Below are 12,241 nucleotides of genomic sequence, written 5' to 3'. Positions count from 1 at the left end.
TCCCAAAGGGAAGTTCTCATTTTGGCACGAATTCTTTAGAAGGAGGAGGGGAAGGCCCTGAAAAACAAATGAGCAACTTCTTAAAAAGCTTTTAAAATCAAATGTAAAATTCATTAAGAAAAGTAATGGAAATTTTATGGCTGGTGCACAGATAAATTCATTGCTGCCTCTAAATTCATCAAGCATACATACAGGAATGTATACCAAATTAATTGGAACTAACAGCCTCTTAGAAACTCTAACCAGCTGCAGACTCAGGGTAAACTAGTTGGAACAAAACAAAGAAACCCTCCTCCTCTTCTTTCTTCCAGGACCTGATTGAATTAAATGCTAAGTAAGCTTTCTTGACTCTAAAATATTGGGCAGCTTTGTTCATCCCTGATTGATGATGGCCAAGTTGTCCTCCCCTGCTCACACCCAAATAGAGGCAGAACTGGACAGGATTTTTCTTTGAATATCAGGAACCCCAATTCCACTTCATATAGCTCTAAAGCCACAATTAAAGTATTCTTGAAAAGAAAGATATTCTAACTCCCTTGTTAGATGTTGTCCTAGTCCAGCTGCACGAGGTAGGGAAAGGAATGTTGAATTTGAATGATTTACTTCCTAGGGCAATGTAGAGAAGAACTCTTGACCTCTTTCTTCAAGTTAAATGTTCTAGTTCTTTGATATGGTTTCCAAACAAGCCACTTAGCAAATCAAACAAGAAAACCAAAGAAAGTGGATAAGTCATTAAAATTATTAAAGTGGAAAAAAACATGGAAGTTGTTATAGTTCATTTCATGAATGTTCCCCAAAGGCTCACATGAAGGCTCTGACTGCAGCCTGTGGCACTGTTAGGAGGAAGTGGAGCCTTCAGAAGGTGGAGCAGAGTGAAAGGAAGTTAAGTCATTGAAGGCTGCGCTTGAAAGGAATATTGCCACCGTGGCTCCTTCTTGCTCTCTTTTTGCTTCCCAGCCACATGAGGTGAATAGGTTTCCTCCACCAGGCACTCCCCACCATTATACACTGCCTTGCCACAGGGCCAGAAGCAACCAGCCAACTGACCATGACCAGAACCTCCAAAACTGTGAGCCAAAATAAACCTTTCCTCATTACAAGGTGATTTATCTCAAGTATTTGTCACAGTGACAGAAAGATAACACAGAAGCCATGTGTTCCTGAAGATAAGTCAGTGTCACTTACCAAAATCTAAAAAGAAATTTTGTGAGATGTTCTGAATAGTATTCTATTGGTAATTATTATTTGGAGACTGTTATTGTACAGGAGAATATGGAACAGCCACCTCTTCTCACAAACACCTGTTGGCCTCGGGACTCCTCTGGGGACAGGAGCCATGGGCTCAGCCAAAGACTATGACCACGATGTCCTAGCAGCAATTTGCAAGTGGCTGTGCCAAGAAGGCTACCAAGAAGACAACTGAAGAGGCTCTGGGGCTCTGTCCTCGTGGTGGACAGCATCTGTAAGTGGCTCAACACGCGCGTGGGTCCAGCTTCCTGTCTGTGACCATCTGTGCACCAGAGTAAGCTGCATATGCAGGGCTCCCCGAGCCAAAAGGATGGTGAGGCAGTGGAGGTCACCTTTAAGAAGTCTGCCAAAGGTGTCACCAGGCCTGGTAGGGTTTTCTGTATTGGGAGTGAGAGGCAGCAAAGAGGAAGAACATGCAAAAGCGTAGATCCAAAGGAAACAAATGTTACAACTGTGGTGGTCTAGACCACCACCCTGAGGAATGCAAACTGCCACCCCAGCCCAAGAAGTGCCACTTCTGCCAAAGCATTAACCACATGGTGGCCTCATGTCCACTGTAAGCCCAGCAGGCTCCCACCTCCCAGGGAAAACCAGCTGTTATGGCTTGTATGTAGACATCTCTCCAAAGCCTCAGGCAGTCGTGGGTGGGGCTTTTTCAGAGGTGGCTGGATCTAGAGTGTGTGATGCTAGAATTGATTCATGGTGCAATGCTAGGCTCAAGGGCCCTAGAATTCAAGGTGTGAGTGCTACCAGCCCTAAGTAGCCTGGATAAGATAAAAAGGGCAGAAAGAGGCTGTTAAGATCCCTTGTTGCTTTTGCTGTCATCTACTTTCCATGAACTTCTCTGTGAATCCCTTCTGCTGTGCCACCCTGCCTTGTACCCAGCCGATTATCAACTGAAGCCTCTACAAACTGTAAGCTACATAAACTTTTTCCCCTTTAACTTCGGGTGGCAGGTATTTGTGCTAGCAACAAAAGAAAAGTTACTAAGACACCAGCCTACTTTCATTAGAAAGAAGAAGAGACCAACAGCCCTAGCCTGTTCCCAAAGGCCTACAATTGGGCACAGTGGGTGTGGGATATTCTTCTGCTACAAGGAGCAGGCTTGATAGGCAGAGTGGATGAAGTGGGGTGGGGGTGGCTGGCACCATCATATCTGGAGGGGTGCAGCATCCCCTTGTCTTCCCTTAGTTGGGAAAGGGGCTGAGGCAAAGGAACTGCAACCTGCTCTATCCAAGTGCAAGGGTTCTGGGGGAAACCACACTAAACCCTTCATGCTTTATCTGTTGTTTTACCCTAAAACCTCCAGCTTTTGAAAGTGGCCTGAATAGGGAAGTTGTTTTCCTTTTAAAAAAGGATACGTAACAATAATATTTACATTTCCAAGATAAAACAGTTATGAGACAAGATTAATGGACCCCAATCTCAAGAGCAAGCAGAGTTTATTTTTTTCACATATTGTTTCCCCATAACCCAATCTTAGGACAAAGACTGGAACTGTGCCAAGCAATGGGTTGTGAGGAGAAGCCAAAGGGTGGTTTGGGGAATGGCTGCAGACCTGCTCCTGACTCTCTCCCATTCCTTTCTGAGCCCATGGGATTTTATTTATTTGCTCCCTTGAATAACTGGACTTTGAGTCCCATCTTCTCTAGAATGCCAACTGCACTGTGTGTGAATGACCTATCTTGTGCATTTTAACTTTTTTGGTAATGTATTCTTGCCTTATTTTTTTATAGTTTAATCTCAACCTCTCATTCCTGTTCTCAGGTACATGAGCAACCTCAGAGATGAGTTGGCAGCAGCTCCAGGCCTGCACAGCCAAAATATTTTTGGCTTTTATCACCATGGCTAGCAACCATTTGGAGCGTGTAGTCCCTTCCACTACTTCATTTCTGCCCATTAGATCTGACTCTTCTGCCATCGTGTCCTCTTGAAACCCACTGCACTTTGAAAATGTTTCATGGGAGACGAGTTTGAAATGGGTTGCCTCATGACTTGATCTTCGACTGGAAGATTGGAAGGCGGTCTAAATAGGAAAAGATGGTGGAGAGAAGTTAGGAGAGGCTGGGCCGGGTGAAAGGCCTAGAGAAAAAGCCAAGTATGGGTAACAGTTGTCTAATCCTAGGACACGGGGTATGCTTTACATGCCAGAGCCACCCTTCACCATATTAACCTAGCTCTGCAATGTACAACAGGGTGTTTGTGTGTATATTTGTACCAAAAAGAAGTGAGTTGGTAAGGCTGAGTTGTAAGACTGAGATCCTTACGCTCTCTCTGTGCTGTGCAGAGATGGCTATAAGAAGCAAGGGCTAAAATTTTGAACTTTTCAAAATTCTTGGCTTCCAGGGAGACCCATAAGGGAGGGCCTTTTTGTGGCACCAGGAGACAGTCTCCTGCCCTGCCACAGCAGTGATTAATAATGTCTTGGAAGCTAAAATGGAAAAGAGGAGGGTTGTTCACATGCCCTGAGATCACCTCAAACCTACCTCACTGTGTTGAGACAGGACAATTGCAATAGAATGCACTGGCTGGTGTGTGTCTGATCTTGGTTTCTTGTCTCCCCCAAAAGCTGCCCCCTCTTAATTCCTGTATCTGCCTGGACTTCGTAAGACTTTACTGAATCTCTCAGTTGGTGAATGCTAGGTGGGCTAGTTTGTGTAAGTATAGTGTGCTGATTTTTCTTTGTGTTCTTTTGGTGTTTTATTGTTTACAAAATTGGTTTCTGGATAGAAAGAAAAGTAGTCAGTGCGTCTTTGACAGAAGGACATGCACCAGCCAAAAAGATTTGAAAAATAAGTTGGGGGGAGGGGAAAGGGATAATTTTCTTGAAGGAGGGATCTTGGACTGACTTATCTTTTTGTATTACATGTTCCTTTGCTCTCTATTTTGGACCAGGTCTGTCCTAAAAACTTGACTCTTTTCTTCTTCTCCCTCAAAAGAAAACCTATACACCCACACACACGTATTTAATTCTTGAAGTGTGTCTGCAGCTCTTAAAGGATTTATGCAAAAGTTCCAAAGGAGCCCCTGCCTCTTGTTCCCAGCCTCCTGAGTCAAGACTGTTATTTGACACAATTCATACCAAACATGTCACTGTTGTTCGGATGGATCAAACCTAATCAATCTGTAATCCTAGAGAGAAGCAAATGGGGGCTTTCTGTGTAAACAGTGGAGTCAGAAGACTAGGAAAGAGGATATGAATCTAGATCACTCAGAAACTTTTATCCAGGCACAAGAAGTATATGTCAGAGTGGCCACAAGATTGTTTATTAAGAGTCTGACAAATGCAACTCCATGCTTACTTTCAGAAACCAAAGCTTTGTGTGAAATCTTGAATTTATTGGGAAGAATTAATGGAAAGAGTGTGGGAAAGTATGTATCTGTCTGTTGTTTCCCTGATCTCTTCTCCTCATTCCTGAAATGCTTGAGACTAAGTCCCTTGGGCTTTGATGATTTCATCACTGGGGTGTTTATGTAATGGTTGATTTTGCTACATCTTTGCCATTTTCTAATCATTTCGTACATGCTGACACACATGCTGATTCTTCCCTCCCCTTCTCTGTTCCCTGGGAAAATACAATGAATAAAAACATATTGGGAGGGCCAGGGATTAGCTCAGTAGTTCTGCCACCTGCCTTGCAAGCACAAGGTCCAAGTTCAATCCCCGGTACCAAAATAAAACAAACAAACAAACAAAAAACATATTGGTACTCTAAAAAATTTTTACAATTTAAAATGTAATAATATTAATTTATTAATAACAAGTAGCATTTTTCAAGGACCAAATCTTGCTTTTACTGTACATCTACTATTTCATTTACTACTATTATAATTCCCTTCTTAAACATGAGGAAACTGATACTAGAAGAATTTAAGTAAATTGTCCAAGATTAATCAGCTAGCATATTTGTTCCAATCCAAAGTTAAGCTGTAAAAGCTCAACCATCAAGCAGTAGGTAAAGGGAGATATCAGGATCCTGAAGATTACAGAGAATTTGAGTAAGTCAACAGAGAAGCTTAATGTACAGAATGTGGGCTTGGCCAGAATTCGTTAAGAATGGATTTTTACCTCCCATGTGGGTTGCCATGTCTGAACACTGAGGCTTTCATCCTTCTGTAAAAGGGTTTTGAGTTTTACTCACATGGAAAGGGGAGAAGTTTCCATATGGTTCTAAGTATTTATTTGGGGGAAATTCATCAAAGTTAATAATGATGATATCGAAACATAACCACTACTTACCGACAGCTATCAGTCATCCTAGTCCCAGTCCTACATGGGAAAGGGAATTATTAGAGAAAAATAATCCCCTAGTCTGGGCTGCCTGCCCCTTCCATTGCTTCTCCTATGGAGAGATCTCAGACAACTTCCGAAGACATCTCTGGGCTTGATGTGGTGAGGGCCAATACTGTTCACATCCTGAGCAGCCTGTTAAAAGTTGAAAGAAGCTTTTCCCTAAAAAAGGAACAAAAATGGGCAAATCCTGAATGAGAAGTGATATTTACTTGCACAGTGCTATCATAAACATTTCCTGACCCCATTCTGTGTATCAGCCTCAAGAAAGATCTGGAGACCCAAACATGAGTGATCTTAACTGATATTTTTTGTCCCCTCTAAATGAAAAGAGTGGTGATTCGAAGAAGAAATTGTAGTTGTTTTAAATAAGGGGCTTCAGGGCAGGAACATAAAGGTAAATGGTTTGATAGTCTATGCTTTTTCAAAGATGTAAGATATCTAATTAGTCCTCTGGAGAATTGACAACTTCAGATTTGCAGCATTTTGTGTATTTGTTCTAATTGTGTTTCTGGGTGACTGCTTAATTAGCCACTTGTAGGTAACAGCAAGAAAGAAATTGCACACTGAGTTTTTTTTTCAGTGGTGTTTTTGGCAGGGCCTCTAGATCTCAGCTAGAAATTTACCTTTTATAACTATAAAGAAATTAATTAATAGTGGCTTAAGCAAATAAGGTATTATTTGTCTCACATAACAAGTCTGAAAGTAACTCTAGGATAGGCAAAGAGCCCCAAAATTACTATTTGGTCTACTAAACTTCGTTCTATCTTTTTCTCTACATCCTCATAGTGCTGGCCTTCGTGATTTTTTGGGGGGTGGGTGGTATGAGAGATCGAACTCCGGTCCTTCCACTTTCGGGGCAGGTGGCAGAACCACTGAGCTAAATCCCTGGCCCCTGGCCTTCATGCTTGTGCTGAGTGCCTCTTTGTTACCGCATAGTTGCTAGATTGTCAGCCATCATGTCTGAGTTCCAGGAAGGAAGACAAAGATGAAGATGAAGATGAAGGAGAAGGAGAAGGAGAAGGAGAAGAAGAAGTGGAGGGGTGAAGGGAGCACAGGGAATGGGGAAAAAATAAGGACCAAGATACATCATGTACAGGTACAAGCACCCAATGATAAATGTAAATGTATTGCATACCTAAAATGTACCAATAAAAGAATTTAAGAAGAACAAAAAAAGAAGCACCTACAAATTTTGACTTGTATCTCACTGGTCAATACCATCCCATAGACACTGATAATTTCAAAGAAGACTAGGAAATCAATGTTTTGTTTGTTGTTGTTTATTAACAGCCTCTCTAGTAGAGACAGAAAAGAAACAGATTTGGAATGAAAGGTTATTCAGCTGAGAGTATTTGCCACTCCTTTCAACCATTTTTAAGCTTCCTAGATGTGTTTAAAGGAAGAAGTGCAAAAGAGAGTGAAGTTGTCATAATTTTGGCATAAATATGTCTCTGGTACATATAAAAAATGATTATGCACTCCTGTAATCTCAGCTCTGAGAGACTGAGGCAGGAGATCTGCAAGTTCCAGCCCCATCTGAGCAACTTAGTGATCAGCAAGACCATTCTGAAAATAAAAACACTGGGAATGCAGCTCAGTGTGAAAGTTCTCAGTTCAGTCCCCAATATCACACACACAAAATAACCTTCTGCAGTAGCTACAGTTAGAAGCTCATTTCGTTTCCCCAACTTTGAAGAGGCTAGGCCAAATGAATGGTATTCCTGTCTTCTCACTGCACGGAGCTACCATGGAAAGCCCTGTTCATGACCCTCATAAGTTGAAGATGTCAGCAGGGCTTGGAAACCTTTGCCCATCAATATTGTGAAGAAAAATAACTCATGACAGACTTCACCACCCAAACCAGAAGAAAGGAATCTGAAATCAAAAGGACAGAGAAGACTCCTGAAGGAGTCCATAAATCATAAAAGGAGATAATTTAATGAAGTCCACAAAATAAGAAAGGACAACCCTAAAATGTGGAAAGATTATACCTTGAGGGTTAGTTTGAAGAAAATCACAAATTTTTGCTTCCTGTCTTTCCCAAATGAGTGTCTTTCCTAGATTCTCTTAGGATGGTGTGGCCCAGTGCAGTAGCCATGAGCCACATGGAGCCTTGGAACACTTAAAATAGAACTGTCCTCATGGAGATGTGCTGTCACTGTAGAATGCATGCACATTTCAAAGACTGTGTGAAAACATGTAAGCGGCCTCATTAGTAATTTCTTCCCATTGAATACATGTTGAAATGATAATAACTTAGAAATATTGAATTTATAAAACGTTATTACAGTTAATTTCATCTCTTTCTTCTTGTATGTCATTCATGGGTGTGGTTTGTGTTGTATTGTTATGGTCTCTGTAGGTCTACAAGGGTGATGTCTTAGAAAAGTCTACCTGTAACGGATGCTGCTGTATTCTGCTTCAGGTACCCTTGGCCCATGTCTGAATTCACCAACACCAGCCTCCAGGGACAGTTATATGCAAGCCTACATTTTCCAGCTTCCATCTCTAGGCCTATCTCTCTTCCTCTCTGCCTGAAAACTCCAGCACTCCCAGATCTTGCCCAGGGCAGCTTGGAAGTATCCAAAATTTGATGCTCTAGGAATAACCTTTAACCAGTAGAAAATGCTAAAGAAATACCCTGTCTTCTGGAGATGCTCAACAGCACAATTTTAAGCTATGTTCCACACATTCTCTCAGAGGGTCCCCAGTAAAACAGAGTACCAGTTGCCTGCACCAATAACTTGCCCATCAGTGTAGACTTTACTCTGTCTCGTGTCCCCCACTTCCTCCTATGCTTCCTGGGTTCACCTGCCTAATAAACTGCCTCCACCAACTATATCTCAACTCCTCTTTAATGAGCCCCACACTAGGAAAGCAACACAAATAGTTTCAAAATCCCTTGTTATAGGGCCCATGGCAAGCATCCTTGGATTTGACAAGTCATACTTAGTTTTTCTTCCTGGGCTATTATCAGGAAACATGTATTTCATTACTAGTTTTTTCTATCAATTTACTTAGGATTCCATTGTCAATGGCTCTTTTTTAAAAGATTCTATCCTAATTAAACAAAGAGCAGATCAGTTTGAGTATTTTTTTCCTTTCCAAGTAATTTGCTTCCATTTAAACTGTGCTTATGTAGTGTTGTTTTAATTATCAAGTCATTAAGGACATTTTTTTGGCTCTTTGAAATATTTTCTTCTGCTTTGGGCAGTGGTAGTTTCTTTTACCAAGCAGATTCAAACTCCACAAGACTATAAATATGTTTCTCACTGGGTCTGCAAGAAAAGGTACAACTATCAAGGCAGAAGGTTTAATGGAGGATAGCCACATCTCCTGGGCTATAAACAAGGGTCAAAGAATAAAGACACCCATAAGGTGTCCTGGATGCCTCAACCTGCATCAAAGTCTTTGCTGTCTGATCCTACACCTTCTTAGACAATATAGAGTAGTAAAAAAATTTTCTTAATTTTTAAATTTAAAAGGTTTTAGAGCCCAAAAGGTCCAGATTTAGATCCTGTCTCTACCATTCACTAGCGTGACCTTCTTCAAATCACTCATCTTTTGGAACCTCAGTTTCCCTCTCTGTGGCATGGGGGAGGGTAAGAGCCATTGCACAGTGAGCATGAGAAACATTTGTCCAGGGTCTTACACTTAAAGCGGACTCCTGTTTAGATAGTTTGCCTTGCCTCTAAAGAAAGTGTGCGTGGTAGAAAATAAAAAATTTAAGTTTTCAACCAAGCCTGCATTTTTAACATAATTTTTAGCATTTCTTCAGGCTTTATGAAGTAGCAGCCAGAGGAATGTCCTGAGCCTCTCTTGACTCAAAGCCTGATAAAAATAATTCCTGTATTTCCAACAGTTCTTTCCATCGGTTCATAGGGAGCATTGGAAAATACAAGATTTGTTTCACACCACTCATCCTTTCTTTTTTTTTCTTTATTTCTTCTTAACCAGCTCCTCGTTCCCTTCTGCCTTGAGCCTCCCATTGCGCCTCTCTGCAGCCCAGGACTCCCCAGTACTCCATCTTTTTATCTTGTGTCTGCCTCTCAAGCTAAGCATTCATGTGGACTGTCATTTCAGGAACCAGTATGTGTTGTGGCCTCAGAATTGTCTTATTCATGATCTCTCTAGGAGACCCTGAATGTTCCTTTCACATTTCTTAGTACTAGGCCTTGGAATCTACCAAGTAGCACTGTTGGCTAATGTACCTAGCAAAGTCACTGGCATATACTATACACAGTAAGTACTCGATTATTGCTAGGTTTTCTCCTCTTGTAACTGTAGTCGTCTCATCTGAGGTCTCAGAAAGCTGAGACTCTGTTCAGTGTTTAACTAAAAAAAATTACCAAGTGCCCACAAAGTTTATAGCACTTTACTAGATCCTAGAAGAACGTAAAAGAAGATCAACAAAGAAGCTTAAGACATAGCCTCTGCCTTTTCAGAAATTAGTAATCTAGTTGAATATAGTACAGAAGAACATATTGAGCCTTCAGTTTAAGATGCTATAGGCTAATGACATCTAAGAATTCCCAAATCTTGTCAGCCATCCTCCTCCTCACACTGTAAATTCTCTCACATGAAGGCCAGTGACAGGAATTTAAGATCTATGCCATTCTAATTACATGGAATCTGTTCTAAACTTCTTGTGAGGGGTTGCTGACAATCTGACTGGGGGTATATATTCTATCGCAAAGCCAAATGGGCCTTTCTAATCTTCCTAAACCCACACTCAAATTTTAAGATCATACTACCTCTGCTCTGAGGCACTGTAAGGGCCAACATGAGAGGGATGTGCACAAAGGGAGCAGAGCCCATCAGGAGCTGCCTGCCCAAATGCTGATCGAGTTACTAAGACCACTGAAGGGAGGCAGTATCTGTATAAGAGGCTTTTCAGCACGCAAGTGTCCTAGCCACTCATAAACATGGTCCAATTTGTGGATAAGAATCTAACCTCCTTCTATGCTGATATGAAGCAATCTGTATTTAATTGATAAGAAAATGGCAGGCCAAAATGCTACAAAACTCAAAGGCAAGGGTTCTCATTGGGGGTAGATTAATAAAAGAAGTAACAGAAAATTTGACAAAGCTGTTTTTAACTTAAACATAGAAGAATCCCTGAATATCAATTAAGATTAGAGACAAATTTAGTTTCTTCTTTCCTTCCCTTGGAACTTCATAGAAGTTCTTACAGGGATCTTGTTGCACATTTCTTCTCTCACCTCTTACAGTCTCAGTAAGTGTTTGCTCAATGGACGACACAATTCTGCAGCCAACTACTAGCAAGCTCACTAGCTGATCCTGCTTTAAAATACACATAAAGGAGGAGTGCTACTTGGTTGTTTAATGATATTCTTTATACGACTTCTTTCTGGGTATTTTCCATAATAGAATTGTCTGCAAGCAAAACAAGAATCGCTCCTTCTAATAGCATGTGGCATTTCATAGACAACTGTGAATGAAATGTAACAGAGCACTTTGAACAAATGCTCATTAATTGTGTAGTTCTGCTTGAGAGCAGGGCACTGCACATTTCTAAAATGAAAGAGTTGGAATGATCTAAACATGTCTAGGAAGTAATGAATAAATCTGTTTTGCTAAGTGTGGTAGAAATTGGCATCTCTTTTTATTTCACTTCTCTTTTTATTTCACTTATTTGATTTATGATAGAGAAATATTTTGCATTAGCTACAGAAAATAACTTAAAATCTAGAACTTCAATTACTATTATTTATTCTATTCCATTCTATTATCTGTGTATATCTCTCCTTCTTAGCACAGGTTTACAGCCTAAATATGTTTTGCTCCCTCACTTCTGGGTACATGGACCTAGAAAATATAAAGCAATGATAACTACAAAGCAAGTGGTGCCACAATCAGTCAGCCTTTTCCTTTGTATGCAGGTCACACAATCAAGACCCCTTCATCTTGAAAATCTGGCCAAAATGACAAAAACAAATCCATGAAATAAAAAATTAAAAAATGACCTGCCATTTAGCATGATCTGCCAATATTTTTGCTATCTCACTAAGTTATCCTCTAACTCCAAAAGAAATGTCACACATAAAAAAAATGAGGACACAGTTGAACCATTGGAAAACTCACCTTTCCATTCCTACCTCTAGAATTTTGAAAATTGCCCAAAAGCATAGTGGCTACTGTCTATATATTGTTGATGTTTAAAAATAAAAAATGTGAAGAATTCTGAAAATAGGATATCTGAATTATCACCCATGAAGTTCCCAAAGGCAGGTGAAATGGTATGAAAACTTTTGCCAGGGACTTTATTAAATTGGATTACAATCTAGGGAAGTCAGTTAGGCTTGCAATTAACAAATATGGAAAGTGGGACTTCTCTGCTTGCTCTAATGTTTGACTAATTGGTTAATATAGTATACTCCCATAGGAGACAATTAACCAGGCAGTTTTAGAAGCTGTACTTATGATTTAAGGAAAATAACACTGTACTATAGATTACAGTGAACAGGGGAGAAAAAATGCTTAGCCTAAATAATCCCAACCGTCTATAGAAAGTAAATCTCATAGATGATTACTTGCTAATTTGGCTGTTGCCACATATATTAGTCGGGATTCTCCAGAGAAACAGAGCCAACAGGTTATTAGGTTATTATATTGATATATGAGAGGGGATTTATTCAGGAATCAGCTCACACAATCATGGCAGTTGAAAGCCCCCAT

General features: G+C 40.5%; 1 pseudogene; it reads left to right on the top strand.

The window, feature by feature from the left end:
• The first annotated feature begins 1,355 nt into the window (after positions 1-1,355).
• LOC110346711 (protein lin-28 homolog A pseudogene) lies at positions 1,356-3,100 on the top strand (annotated as a pseudogene).
• Positions 3,101-12,241: the final 9,141 nt, after the last annotated feature.

This window comes from Heterocephalus glaber, unplaced genomic scaffold (assembly GCF_053883595.1).
Source record: "Heterocephalus glaber isolate CG9 unplaced genomic scaffold, H.glaber_assembly_v1.0 deba00001608, whole genome shotgun sequence".
NCBI lineage: Eukaryota > Metazoa > Chordata > Mammalia > Rodentia > Bathyergidae > Heterocephalus > Heterocephalus glaber.
The sequence above is the reverse complement of the archived record's forward strand: the minus strand, read 5'-3'. Positions and strand labels throughout refer to the sequence as shown.